Below are 13,227 nucleotides of genomic sequence, written 5' to 3' on the forward strand. Positions count from 1 at the left end.
CTCGTGTTTACCGTGCGTTAAAGTTGCGCGTCCGTGGCTCTCGCAGCTCTTGCGCGCCCGGTCGCAGAGAGGAGTACGCAACCTCGACCGCACTTTCCCTGCAGGCTTCCTTCCGACTCGAAGTCCTGCGGCGGTCTCAACGAGGTGCCACATCCTCAATGCAGTCGGTCGCCCCCGTTTCGGTTGGGCTCTGGCACGACGGTCGCCACCGTCTCGCCCTTGAGTGGCCGCTGTTGGCGCTCGCTGTGAGGTGTTCAGCGTGCTGTCCGTGTTGCCGACGCGGTCAAAACGAGTCGACGGCTCACGTTCCCTTGTGCGCCGAAGGCTCTCTTGATATGTGATCCGACCCTCAGACAGACGAAGCCAAGGGAAGACCCAAGGCCGCAATGTGCGTTCAAAGAATCAGTGCTCAGTGTGTCCTGCAATTCACACCAAGTCTCGCAGCTGGCTGCGTTCTTCATCGACCCGAGAACCGAGTGATCCACCGCTTAGAGTCGTGAAAAAGTGTTTGTTCAATTCCGTACAGTCAAAACCAAACGTTTCTGGCACTCGGCCAAACAGTGGCCAAGAAGGGCGCTTTTCAGCGCACGCTTGGACTCCAAAACTCTGCCGCGCCTTTTTCGGCTGCCGCAAATCGAGCAAACGGTGTGTTTCGGACGGCGTTTCGCTTCCGCTACTTGCGAGTGCTTTCGTGGTCCACCCCTCTATAAATACTCGGGAGGCGTCGAAGCCGGTTCTCCAAGCCGGACCCGTAGGTATCGTTGTGTGCTCGCTCTCATTGGCCCGCCTAACCAGAAAATGCCTGCGGTACACCCATTTGGATAAGAGTGCACGCAGATGCGGGCCTCGACGGCTACACATTTCCTCGGGCGGCCGCCTCCCGGCCTCCGTGGAGCGCGGGATGCACGGTCCCATCGACAAGCCTCTCCCGTTTTTACCGTGGCGTCGCGGTTCACCACGGCGGGCGGGTCGGTCTCCTCCGCATAAAAAGGGGGACCCCCGCTTTTTGTTCCACGAAATCGCACAAGCTTTTTTCGCATCCACGGTTTGCCACCGCACACCAAAATGCCGATCCGGCTGCCTACTTTAGCCAACAGGTGGAGCCAGGCGCGCCGTACTTGCGCGGCACTTCCCACGTCCACCGAAGTCGGTGCCAAGGACCACTTTCGGCGCCGGAGCCGCGTACGAGCCTACTCGAGGCGGAAGAACGAAGCCAGCAAGGGCCTGGCCGCAAGTGCGTTCAATTGTCGGGACGTCCAAGTCCCTCGTTCTTCCGTGCTTCCTCTTTCGGCAAGTCGTTGCGGCACCTTCCCAAAGCGCGCAGACCCGCTAATCGCGACGAGCGCGACGTGGCCGTGCCGCCTTTCCCTCGGCAGCAAGCAAAACGCCTGGCAACGTCGACGCTCCCCTAACCGCGATCTCGCACCGTGTTTCGTGTGGCGAATTCAAAAGCCGGCCGGCGCTGCTGCAACCATTACGGTCGGTACGCATACGCCGCGGAGGGCGGGACGGTCATCGGAGCGTGCGGTTCCTCCATCGAGTACTGCGCACCTCGGCCGTCGCATCGCCGTGCCATGACCGGCCGCGCGTCAACGCGAACCGGTGCCAGCGAGATCCCTCGCCTGCAAGAACCGACCGGCAGCCTCCGTCACCCGAGGACGCGGAGGCGCTTGCCGCGGACGGCGGGACGGTATGCACTGGTGCACAGCGGACCCGTCACATCGCCAGTTCCTTGACCGACCGCCGACGCTTGTGCCGTTCCTCTCGTACTTGGCAGTCGCCGCGCGATTGTCGGGTCTCGTTCTTGCACGCTCGAACGGTCGGGAGGGCACTCGGCTGGCGTTTCGGGAACGCGCAGCCTCGCCTTCTACCGACGTAACCACGACTCGCCGTTCGCGCTCCGCCGCTCCTGTTTACAGTACTAGGCGGTCCCGCAGCGGTCGGGTCGCGCATTTCGAGCGCTTCGAGCCACGGTGCAGTGGCGGGTCGAAAGCCGACCTATGAGTGCGTTGCGCCGTTTGTACCCGCGTCCGCCACCTGGCCGACCGTCCAAGGTCGCGGTGTTGGCGTCCGCTGGGCGCAACAATTTGTCACGGGGTGCCGCTCCACATTCAGGCAGCCCCGTGGGGAAAAGCCGACCCCGCGTCCAAACGGGGTCAGCGGCAGAAAGTGTCGGGCGCAGACGCAGCTGAGGCGCTCACCCTTCACAATCCGTTAATGATCCTTCCGCAGGTTCACCTACGGAAACCTTGTTACGACTTTTACTTCCTCTAAATGATCAAGTTTGGTCATCTTTCCAACAGACCGGCGCAACCGAAAGGCCGCGCCGGACATCGGTCCGAAGACCTCACTAAATCATTCAATCGGTAGTAGCGACGGGCGGTGTGTACAAAGGGCAGGGACGTAATCAACGCGAGCTTATGACTCGCGCTTACTGGGAATTCCTCGTTCAAGGGGAACAATTGCAAGCCCCTATCCCAATCACGAAAGAAGTTCCACGGGTTACCCAGTCTTTTCAGACAGGGATAAAGACACGCTGCTTCCTTCAGTGTAGCGCGCGTGCGGCCCCGGACATCTAAGGGCATCACAGACCTGTTATTGCTCTGTTTCGTGCGGCTAGGAGCCGCTTGTCCCTCTAAGAAGGTTGTAAGGTGCTGGGAACCCCGCACCTATTTAATAGGCTAGAGTCTCGTTCGTTATCGGAATTAACCAGACAAATCGCTCCACCAACTAAGAACGGCCATGCACCACCATCCACCGAATCAAGAAAGAGCTCTCAATCTGTCAATCCTCCCAGTGTCCGGGCCGGGTAAGTTTTCCCGTGTTGAGTCAAATTAAGCCGCAGGCTCCACTCCTGGTGGTGCCCTTCCGTCAATTCCTTTAAGTTTCAGCTTTGCAACCATACTTCCCCCGGAACCCAAATACTTTGGTTTCCCGGAAGCTGCCCGCCGAGTCATTTGAGTAACTCAGGCGGATCGCTGGTTGGCATCGTTTATGGTCAGAACTAGGGCGGTATCTGATCGCCTTCGAACCTCTGACTTTCGTTCTTGATCAATGAAAACATTCTTGGCAAATGCTTTCGCAGTAGTTCGTCTTGCGACGGTCCAAGAATTTCACCTCTAGCGCCGCAATACGAATGCCCCCGTCCGTCCCTCTTAATCATTACCTCGTATTCCAAAAACCAACAGAACAGAAACGAGGTCTTGTTCTATTATTCCATGCAAGTTTATTCAGGCGACTCGCCTGCGTTGAGCACTCTAATTTTTTCAAAGTAAAAGCACCGGCCATCTCGAGGCACACAATGAAGTGCACCAAGAAAGAACCGGCATGATGTTCAGTCCGAGCCGTCGCATCGGGTAGATGCACTACTCGTCTGGAACTGAGATCCAACTACGAGCTTTTTAACCGCAGCAGCTTTAGTATACGCTATTGGAGCTGGAATTACCGCGGCTGCTGGCACCAGACTTGCCCTCCAATTGATCCTCGTTAAAGGATTTAGAGTGTACTCATTTCAATTACGGGGCCTCAAAAGAGTCCCGTATTGTTATTTTTCGTCACTACCTCCCCGTGCCGGGAGTGGGTAATTTGCGCGCCTGCTGCCTTCCTTGGATGTGGTAGCCGTTTCTCAGGCTCCCTCTCCGGAATCGAACCCTGATTCTCCGTTACCCGTAACAACCATGGTAAGCAAGTAACCTACCATCGAAAGTTGATAAGGCAGACACTTGAAAGAAACGTCGCCGGCTCGTGGCCATGCGATCAGCACAAAGTTATCCAGAGTCACCACACAATACGGGCCGAAACCCGATCGATCTTGGTCTAATAAAAGCACCCGTTACCCAAAGGGCTCCAGGCTCACTGCATGTATTAGCTCTAGAATTGCCACAGTTATCCAAGTAGGAAGAAACGATCTAAGGAACCATAACTGATTTAATGAGCCATTCGCGGTTTCGCCTTATTTCGGCATGTACTTAGACATGCATGGCTTAATCTTTGAGACAAGCATATGATTACTGGCAGGATCAACCAGGTAATCGTTCGACTGCGCGTCCGTCCTCGCCCTCGGCGGGCCGGACGCAGTCTGTGTGCGGCGGAGGCCACCTTCAGGCGCCCCAACACGCTTATTTTGCACTCCGAGATGACGGCGTTCGAGCTCGCTACGGCACAACCTTCCCGAAAGACGAGTGGGAGCCGTGCGGCAAGAAGCACGTTCATGCTCGCTCTTTTTCGTTGCATCGACTCGGTCGCGCCGTGCGGGTTGCCCAAGCCCGCTGCACTGTCGGTGGACCGGCCGGAACTAGCAACGGAGCCGAGACTGCAAAGCCGCCAGACGACGGGTCACGCCCGCGTCTTCGGCGCTTTCGCATCTGAATCGCCCGAGGACGACACGGAACACACCTCGATATCGTGGTAAAACGGCACCGTCCGACAACCAGCCCCTAACGCATCAAGCGGATGAGGCTGCAGACGACTGCCGTGGATTCCCCTGGAGCAGACCCGAGGACACGCTTGACGAGGCCGAAGCCCGCCGCATATCAGACACCCGGTCGCTTTCGCGTACGCCGCTCACGAGAACCCCCACATAATAGCAGCGATAAGTACCCAGACCTCCTTGGGCCCTAATACGAGCGTACTCGAGAAAATTTCACCGCGGGTGTGCCCCGAAACGTGTGGCATGTTGAGCGTGCCACAAGTCTACGTCGCTCTCAAACCCGCCGAGGTCGTAGAATTTGCGACCCTACTCACGAAATTCCCACCGAGGATACGGCCGCAAACGTACCGCACCTTGGGTAGGCCACGAGTTTGTGCAACACTACGCTGACGGCACAGCACCGAGGTCGTGCGCGCACGCACGGGAAAATTCCGCCGCGGTTTCTGCCGAAAACGTGAGGCACCACGACTCTCCGCAAGTTCGCGTCGACTGCGAAAGACCGAAGTCGTGAACGACGTGTCCGCTACTCGCCGCCGACACGCTGGACACCAAACGTACAACGACTCGACGGCGTCGTAGAGGCCCACGACGCGGTTTTCCTTAACGACGTCTCGGCGTGGCACCGACAGGTTAGAACGGCCGACCAACGTTCCCTGTCCGCCGTTCGGCTCAGTCGAAGGGCTCGGCGACTTCGGCAACGCTGCGAAGCCGCACGGTGACGCACGCCATGTCCCCATTTTTTTTTTTCTTTCTGCGTCTGCCGGGGTGCCCCTATAATAGCAGCGATAAGCACCCAGACCGCCGTGGGTCGCTCGCCCCGGCTGACGTGGTTTTTCGTACTCCTGCGGCGGTCGCCGTCAAGCACGTCCAAATACGCTACTTTCGTGGGCGCATTCACGCTCTTTCGCTTCGCCGGAGTGCCAGCACTCACTCTGCCAAAAACGGCGAACATCCGAGCGGCGGTTCCCACTTTTGCGTCGGCGTCGCAAACCCCGCCCCGGCAGACGAGGTTTGCCGTACTCGTGCGACGGTGGCCGGCGGGCACGTCGAAAGACGCCGATATCGTGCGCGAATTGGCGCACCTTGGCTTCACCGGAGTGCCGCCACTGACTCCTCCAAAAACGGCGAAGATCCGAGCGGCGCTTCCCACTTTCGCATCGGCGTCCCGAACTCCGCCCCGGCTGACGCGGTTTACCGTACTCGTGCGACGGTCGCCGGCGAGCACGTGGAAAGACGCCGATATCGTGCCCGAATCGGCTCCGTTCGGCTTCGCCGGAGTGCCAGCACTGGCTCGGCGAAAGACGACGAACATCCGAGCGACGGTTCTCACTATTGCGTACGCGTCGCAAACCCCGCCCCGGCAGACGCACTTTGCCGTACTCGTGCGACGGTCGCCGGCGAGCACGTAGAAAGACGCCGATATCGTGCCGGAATCGGCCCCGTTTGGCTTCGCCGGAGTGCCAGCACTCACTCGGCCACAAACGGCGAACATCCGAGCGGCGGTTCCCACTTAGCCGTCGGCGTCCCGAACTCCGCCCCGGCAGACGCGGTTGCCGAGCTCGTGCGACTAGCGACCGCGAAGCCGTCTCGCGACGCCGCTTTCGTGCGCGGCTCCCACTGCGACCTGGGTCACCCGAGGTCGACGAGCAAAAAAGAATGTCGAAAAAAATTTTTTTTTTTTTTGCGTCTGCCGGGGTGCCCCTATAATAGCAGCGATAAGCACCCAGACCGCCATGGGTCGCTCGCCCCGGCTGACGTGGTTTTTCGTTTTCCTGCGGTGGTCGTCGTCAAGCACGTCCAAACACGCCACTTTCGTGGGCGCATTCGCGCTCTTTCGCTTCGCCGGAGTGCCAGCACTCACTCTGCCAAAAACGGCGAACATCCGAGCGGCGGTTCCCACTTTTGCGTCGGCGTCGCAAACCCCGCCCCGGCAGACGAGGTTTGCCGTACTCGTGCGACGGTGGCCGGCGGGCACGTCGAAAGACGCCGATATCGTGCGCGAATTGGCGCACCTTGGCTTCACCGGAGTGCCGCCACTGACTCCTCCAAAAACGGCGAAGATCCGAGCGGCGCTTCCCACTTTCGCATCGGCGTCCCGAACTCCGCCCCGGCTGACGCGGTTTACCGTACTCGTGCGACGGTCGCCGGCGAGCACGTGGAAAGACGCCGATATCGTGCCCGAATCGGCTCCGTTCGGCTTCGCCGGATTGCCAGCACTGGCTCGGCGAAAGACGACGAACATCCGAGCGACGGTTCTCACTATTGCGTACGCGTCGCAAACCCCGCCCCGGCAGACGCACTTTGCCGTACTCGTGCGACGGTCGCCGGCGAGCACGTAGAAAGACGCCGATATCGTGCCGGAATCGGCCCCGTTTGGCTTCGCCGGAGTGCCAGCACTCACTCGGCCACAAACGGCGAACATCCGAGCGGCGGTTCCCACTTAGCCGTCGGCGTCCCGAACTCCGCCCCGGCAGACGCGGTTGCCGAGCTCGTGCGACTAGCGACCGCGAAGCCGTCTCGCGACGCCGCTTTCGTGCGCGGCTCCCACTGCGACCTGGGTCACCCGAGGTCGACGAGCAAAAAAGAATGTCGAAAAAAATTTTTTTTTTTTTTTTGCGTCTGCCGGGGTGCCCCTATAATAGCAGCGATAAGCACCCAGACCGCCATGGGTCGCTCGCCCCGGCTGACGTGGTTTTTCGTTTTCCTGCGGTGGTCGTCGTCAAGCACGTCCAAACACGCCACTTTCGTGGGCGCATTCGCGCTCTTTCGCTTCGCCGGAGTGCCAGCACTCACTCTGCCAAAAACGGCGAACATCCTAGTGGCGGTTCCCACTTTTGCGTCGGCGTCGCCAACCCCGCCCCGGCATACGCGGTTTGCCGTACTCGTGCGGCGGTGGCCGGCGGGCACGTCGAAAGACACCGATATCGTGCGCGAGTCGATGCTTCTTGGTCTCGCAGGAGGGCCGCCACTCACTCCTGCAAAAACGGCGAAGATCCGAGCGGCGCTTCCCACTTTTTCGTCGGCGTCGCAAACCTCGCCCCGGCAGACGCGCTTTGCCGTACTCGTGCGACGGTCGCCGGCGAGCACGTCGAAATACGCCGATATCGTGCCCGAATCGGCCCCGTTTCGCTTCGCCGGAGTGCCAGCACTCGCTCGGCCAAAGACGACGAACATCCGAGCGACGGTTCCCACTATTGCGTACGCGTCGCGAACCCCGCCCCGGCAGACGCGGTTTGCCGTACTCGTGCGGCGGTGGCCGGCGGGCACGTCGAAAGACGCCGATATCGTGCACGAATTGGCGCTCCTTGGCTTCACCGGAGTGCCAGCACTCACTCGGCCAAAAACGGCGAACATCCGAGCAGCGGTACCCACTTAGCCGTCGGCATCCCGAACTCCGCGCCGGCTGACGCGGTTGCCGAGCTCGTGCGACTAGCGACCGCGAACGCGTCTCGCGACGCCGCTTTCGTGCGCGGCTCCCATTGCGACCTGGGTTACCCGAGCTCGACCAGCAAAAAAGAAGGTCGAAAATTTTTTTTTTTTTTTCTGCGTCTGCCGGGGTGCCCCTATAATAGCAGCGATAAGCACCCAGACCGCCGTGTGTCGCTCGCCCCGGCTGACGTGGTTTTTCGTACTCCTGCAGCGGTCGCCGTCACGCACGTCCAAATACGCCACTTTCGTGGGCGCATTCGCGCTCTTTCGCGTCGCCGGAGTGCCAGCACTCACTCTGCCAAAAACGGCCAACATCCGAGCGGCGGTTCCCACTTTTGCGTCGGCGTCGTAAACCCCGCCCCGGCAGACGCGGTTTGCCCTACTCGTGCGACGGTCGCCGGCGAGCGCGTCGAAAGACGCCGATATCGTGCGCTAATTGGCGCTCCCTGGCTTCTCCGGAGTGCCGCCACTCACTCCTCCAAAAACGGCGAAGATCCGAGCGGCGTTCTCCACTTTCGCATCGGCGTCCCGAACTCCGCCCGGGCTGACGCGGTTTACCGTACTCGTGCGACGGTCGCCGGCGGGCACGTCGAAAGACGCCGATATCGTGCCGTAATCGGCCCCGTTTGGCTTCGCCCGTGTGCCAGCACTCACTCGGCCAAAAACGGCGAACATCCGAGCAGCGTTTCCCACTTTCGCATCGGCGTCCCGAAGCCCGCCCCGGCAGACGCGGTTTGCCCTACTCGAGCGACGGTCGCCGGCGATCACGTCGAAAGGCGCCGAATTCGTGCACGAATCGATGCTTCTTGGTCTCGCAGGAGGGCCGCCACTCACTCCTGCAAAAACGGCGAAGATCCGAGTTGCGCTTCCCACTTTTTCGTCGGCGTCCCGAACTACGCCCCGGCTGACGCGGTTTACCGTACTCGTGCGACGGTCGCCGGCGGGCACTTCAAAATACGCCGATTTCGTGGGCGCATTCACGCTGTTTCGCTTCCCCGGAGTGCCAACACTCACTCTGCCGAAAGCGGCGATCATCCGAGCGGCGGTTCCCACTTTTGCGTCGGCTTCGCAAACGGCGCCCCGGCAGACGCGCTCGTGCGACGTACTCGTGCGACGGTCGCCGGCGAGCACGTCGAAAGACGCCGATATCGTGCTCGAATCGACCCCGTTTCGCTTCGCCGGAGTGCTGCCAGTCACGGCGCAGAAAACGGCGAACAAGTGTTTTTTTTTTTTTTTTCCTAGAATTTGTGTTATAGAAGGCACATTTGATATCGGACGATAATTTTCAACTTTATCACGCGCACCGATTTTCGTGTAGAGGTTTGCAAGTTTATGGGAATTTCTCCACTTGGAATAATGCGATTTAGTAGTACTACGAGAACTTCATGGATGTACTCAAGGGTACGGGGCAAGTCAGTTACGTCAACACCTGCAGATTTTTTACACTTCAAACTGAAAATTGTTGGTTGTGAGTCCTCGTGTGATATTAAAGGCCGATTCGCTAACACATAGAACAAAGAAAGAAAGGAAGAAAAAACGCCCGCGCTCGCTCAAGAAACCTGGGTTCGCAACAAGTGGCAACAACAAGCAACCGAGCGAGTGCGCCAAAACCCGTGGCGGCCGAACAAACGCGAAGTCCCAACCGCGTCAGCCGGGGCGGCACGGGACAGGAAAAATCACTTCAGCCGGGGCGGCGGGGCACCGAATAAACCTCGTCACCTCGTCGCAGGATAAAAGAGGAAACAAAAAGTCTAAACAGCGTCTGCTGGAGCGAATGCGTAATAAAACAACAACAACAACAAAAAAAAAAAACACCCGCGCTCAAGAAGTCTGCAATCACCACAAAAGGCGACTGTGACCGAGCAGCGTCAGCCGGGGCCGTGCGGAAACGGAAAAACCGCGACTACCGGGGCGTCGAGGCACCGAAAAATCCACTTCAGCCGCGGCGAAAAAAAAAAACAAAAAGAAAGACGGAGGGGGGGGGGGGGAACCACGTCTGCCGGGGCGAAGGAAAAAAAAAAAACGCGTCTGCCGGGGCGAGCCCGGGTGCGGCACCACCGGGAAAACTGTGGCAAACAGACATGGCGATCGAGTGAGTGGGCCGCCAGCCAGGCTCAGCCAAAAAGTGCAAAGTCCGAACTGCGTCAGCCGGGGCGGCAAAAACCACGTCAGCCGGGGCGGCGCAAAAAACCGCGTCTGCCGGGGCGGCACGAAACCGCGTCAGCCGGGGCGGCGCGAAAACTGCGTCAGCCGGGGCGAAAGAAAAAAAAAAAAAAACGCGTCTGCCGGGGCGAGCCCGGGTGCGGCACCACCGGGAAAACTGTGGCAAACAGACATGGCGATCGAGTGAGTGGGCCGCCAGCCAGGCACAGCCGAAAAGTGCAAAGTCCGAACCGTGTCAGCCGGGGCGGCAAAAAACCGCGTCAGCCGGGGCGGCGCAAAAAACCGCGTCTGCCGGGGCGGCACGAAACCGCGTCAGCCGGGGCGGCGCGAAAACTGCGTCAGCCGGGGCGAGCCCGGGTGCGGCACCACCGGGAAAACTGTGGCAAACAGACATGGCGATCGAGTGAGTGGGCCGCCAGCCAGGCTCAGCCAAAAAGTGCCAAGTCCGAACTGCGTCAGCCGGGGCGGCAAAAAACCGCGTCAGCCGGGGCGGCGCAAAAAACCGCGTCTGCCGGGGCGGCGCGAAAACCGCGTCTGCCGGGGCGGCGCGAAAACTGCGTCAGCCGGGGCGAAAGAAAAAAAAAAACGCGTCTGCCGGGGCGAGCCCGGGTGCGGCACCACCGGGAAAACTGTGGCAAACAGACATGGCGATCGAGTGAGTGGGCCGCCAGCAAGGCTCAGCCAAAAAGTGCTAAGTCCGAACTGCGTCAGCTGGGGCGGCAAAAAACCGCGTCTGCCGGGGCGGCACGAAACCGCGTCAGCCGGGGCGGCGCGAAAACCGCGTCTGCCGGGGCGGCACGAAACCGCGTCAGCCGGGGCGGCGCGAAAACTGCGTCAGCCGGGGCGAGCCCGGGTGCGGCACCACCGGGAAAACTGTGGCAAACAGACATGGCGATCGAGTGAGTGGGCCGCCAGCCAGGCACAGCCGAAAAGTGCTAAGTCCGAACTGCGTCAGCCGGGGCGGCAAAAACCGCGTCAGCCGGGGCGGCGCGAAAACCGCGTCTGCCGGGGCGGCACGAAACCGCGTCAGCCGGGGCGGCGCGAAAACTGCGTCAGCCGGGGCGAGCCCGGGTGCGGCACCACCGGGAAAACTGTGGCTAACAGACATGGCGATCGAGTGAGTGGGCCGCCAGCCAGGCTCAGCCAAAAAGTGCCAAGTCCGAACTGCGTCAGCCGGGGCGGCAAAAACCGCGTCAGCCGGGGCGGCGCAAAAAACCGCGTCTGCCGGGGCGGCACGAAACCGCGTCAGCCGGGGCGGCGCGAAAACTGCGTCAGCCGGGGCGAAAGAAAAAAAAAAAACGCGTCTGCCGGGGCGAGCCCGGGTGCGGCACCACCGGGAAAACTGTGGCAAACAGACATGGCGATCGAGTGAGTGGGCCGCCAGCCAGGCACAGCCGAAAAGTGCCAAGTCCGAACTGCGTCAGCCGGGGCGGCAAAAAACCGCGTCAGCCGGGGCGGCGCAAAAAACCGCGTCTGCCGGGGCGGCACGAAACCGCGTCAGCCGGGGCGGCGCGAAAACTGCGTCAGCCGGGGCGAGCCCGGGTGCGGCACCACCGGGAAAACTGTGGCAAACAGACATGGCGATCGAGTGAGTGGGCCGCCAGCCAGGCTCAGCCAAAAAGTGCCAAGTCCGAACTGCGTCAGCCGGGGCGGCGCAAAAAACCGCGTCTGCCGGGGCGGCGCGAAAACCGCGTCTGCCGGGGCGGCGCGAAAACTGCGTCAGCCGGGGCGAAAGAAAAAAAAAACGCGTCTGCCGGGGCGAGCCCGGGTGCGGCACCACCGGGAAAACTGTGGCAAACAGACATGGCGATCGAGTGAGTGGGCCGCCAGCAAGGCTCAGCCAAAAAGTGCCAAGTCCGAACTGCGTCAGCCGGGGCGGCAAAAAACCGCGTCTGCCGGGGCGGCACGAAACCGCGTCAGCCGGGGCGGCGCGAAAACCGCGTCTGCCGGGGCGGCACGAAACCGCGTCAGCCGGGGCGAGCCCGGGTGCGGCACCACCGGGAAAACTGTGGCAAACAGACATGGCGATCGAGTGAGTGGGCCGCCAGCCAGGCACAGCCGAAAAGTGCTAAGTCCGAACTGCGTCAGCCGGGGCGGCAAAAACCGCGTCAGCCGGGGCGGCGCAAAAACCGCGTCTGCCGGGGCGAATGCAAAAAAAACAAAGAAAAAAGCCCGCGCTTAATCAAAAGAAAACAAAGAAAAAAGCTTGCGCTTAATCAAAAGAAAACAAACAAAAAAAGTTCGCGCTTAAGCCTGGCGGTGGAACCACCGGGGCAAACAGACCTGGCGATCGAGTGAGTGGGCCGCCAGCCGGGGTGAGCCAAAAAGTGCAAAGTCGGAACCGCGTCAGCCGGGGCGGCGCGAAAACCGCGTCAGCCGGGGCGGCGCAAAAACTGCGTCAGCCGGGGCGAAAGAAAAAAAAAACGCGTCTGCCGGGGCGAGCCCGGGTGCGGCACCACCGGGAAAACTGTGGCAAACAGACATGGCGATCGAGTGAGTGGGCCGCCAGCAAGGCTCAGCCAAAAAGTGCCAAGTCCGAACTGCGTCAGCCGGGGCGGCAAAAAACCGCGTCTGCCGGGGCGGCACGAAACCGCGTCAGCCGGGGCGGCGCGAAAACCGCGTCTGCCGGGGCGGCACGAAACCGCGTCAGCCGGGGCGAGCCCGGGTGCGGCACCACCGGGAAAACTGTGGCAAACAGACATGGCGATCGAGTGAGTGGGCCGCCAGCCAGGCACAGCCGAAAAGTGCTAAGTCCGAACTGCGTCAGCCGGGGCGGCAAAAACCGCGTCAGCCGGGGCGGCGCAAAAACCGCGTCTGCCGGGGCGAATGCAAAAAAAACAAAGAAAAAAGCCCGCGCTTAATCAAAAGAAAACAAAGAAAAAAGCTTGCGCTTAATCAAAAGAAAACAAACAAAAAAAGTTCGCGCTTAAGCCTGGCGGTGGAACCACCGGGGCAAACAGACCTGGCGATCGAGTGAGTGGGCCGCCAGCCGGGGTGAGCCAAAAAGTGCAAAGTCGGAACCGCGTCAGCCGGGGCGGCGCGAAAACCGCGTCAGCCGGGGCGGCGCAAAAACTGCGTCAGCCGGGGCGGCACGGAAAAACGAAAACCGCGTCAGCCGGGGCGGCACGGAAAAACGAAAACCACGTCAGCCGGGGCGACATCAAAATGAGGAAAAAAAAAAAAAACTGCCTTAGGACACCTGCGTA

The 13,227-nt window shown here is 60.7% G+C and overlaps 2 non-coding genes across 2 annotated transcripts; both read right to left on the minus strand.

Moving 5' to 3' along the window:
• Positions 1-343: 343 nt before the first annotated feature.
• LOC142795457 (5.8S ribosomal RNA) lies at positions 344-496 on the minus strand. Its single transcript, XR_012893044.1, has one exon. It is a non-coding gene; the product is annotated as a 5.8S ribosomal RNA (ribosomal RNA).
• Positions 497-2,215: 1,719 nt separating this feature from the next.
• On the minus strand, positions 2,216-4,030 carry LOC142795460 (small subunit ribosomal RNA). Its single transcript, XR_012893046.1, has one exon. It is a non-coding gene; the product is annotated as a small subunit ribosomal RNA (ribosomal RNA).
• Between the last annotated feature and the right edge of the window lie 9,197 nt (positions 4,031-13,227).

This window comes from Rhipicephalus microplus, unplaced genomic scaffold, assembly GCF_043290135.1.
Source record: "Rhipicephalus microplus isolate Deutch F79 unplaced genomic scaffold, USDA_Rmic scaffold_685, whole genome shotgun sequence".
Lineage (NCBI taxonomy): Eukaryota > Metazoa > Arthropoda > Arachnida > Ixodida > Ixodidae > Rhipicephalus > Rhipicephalus microplus.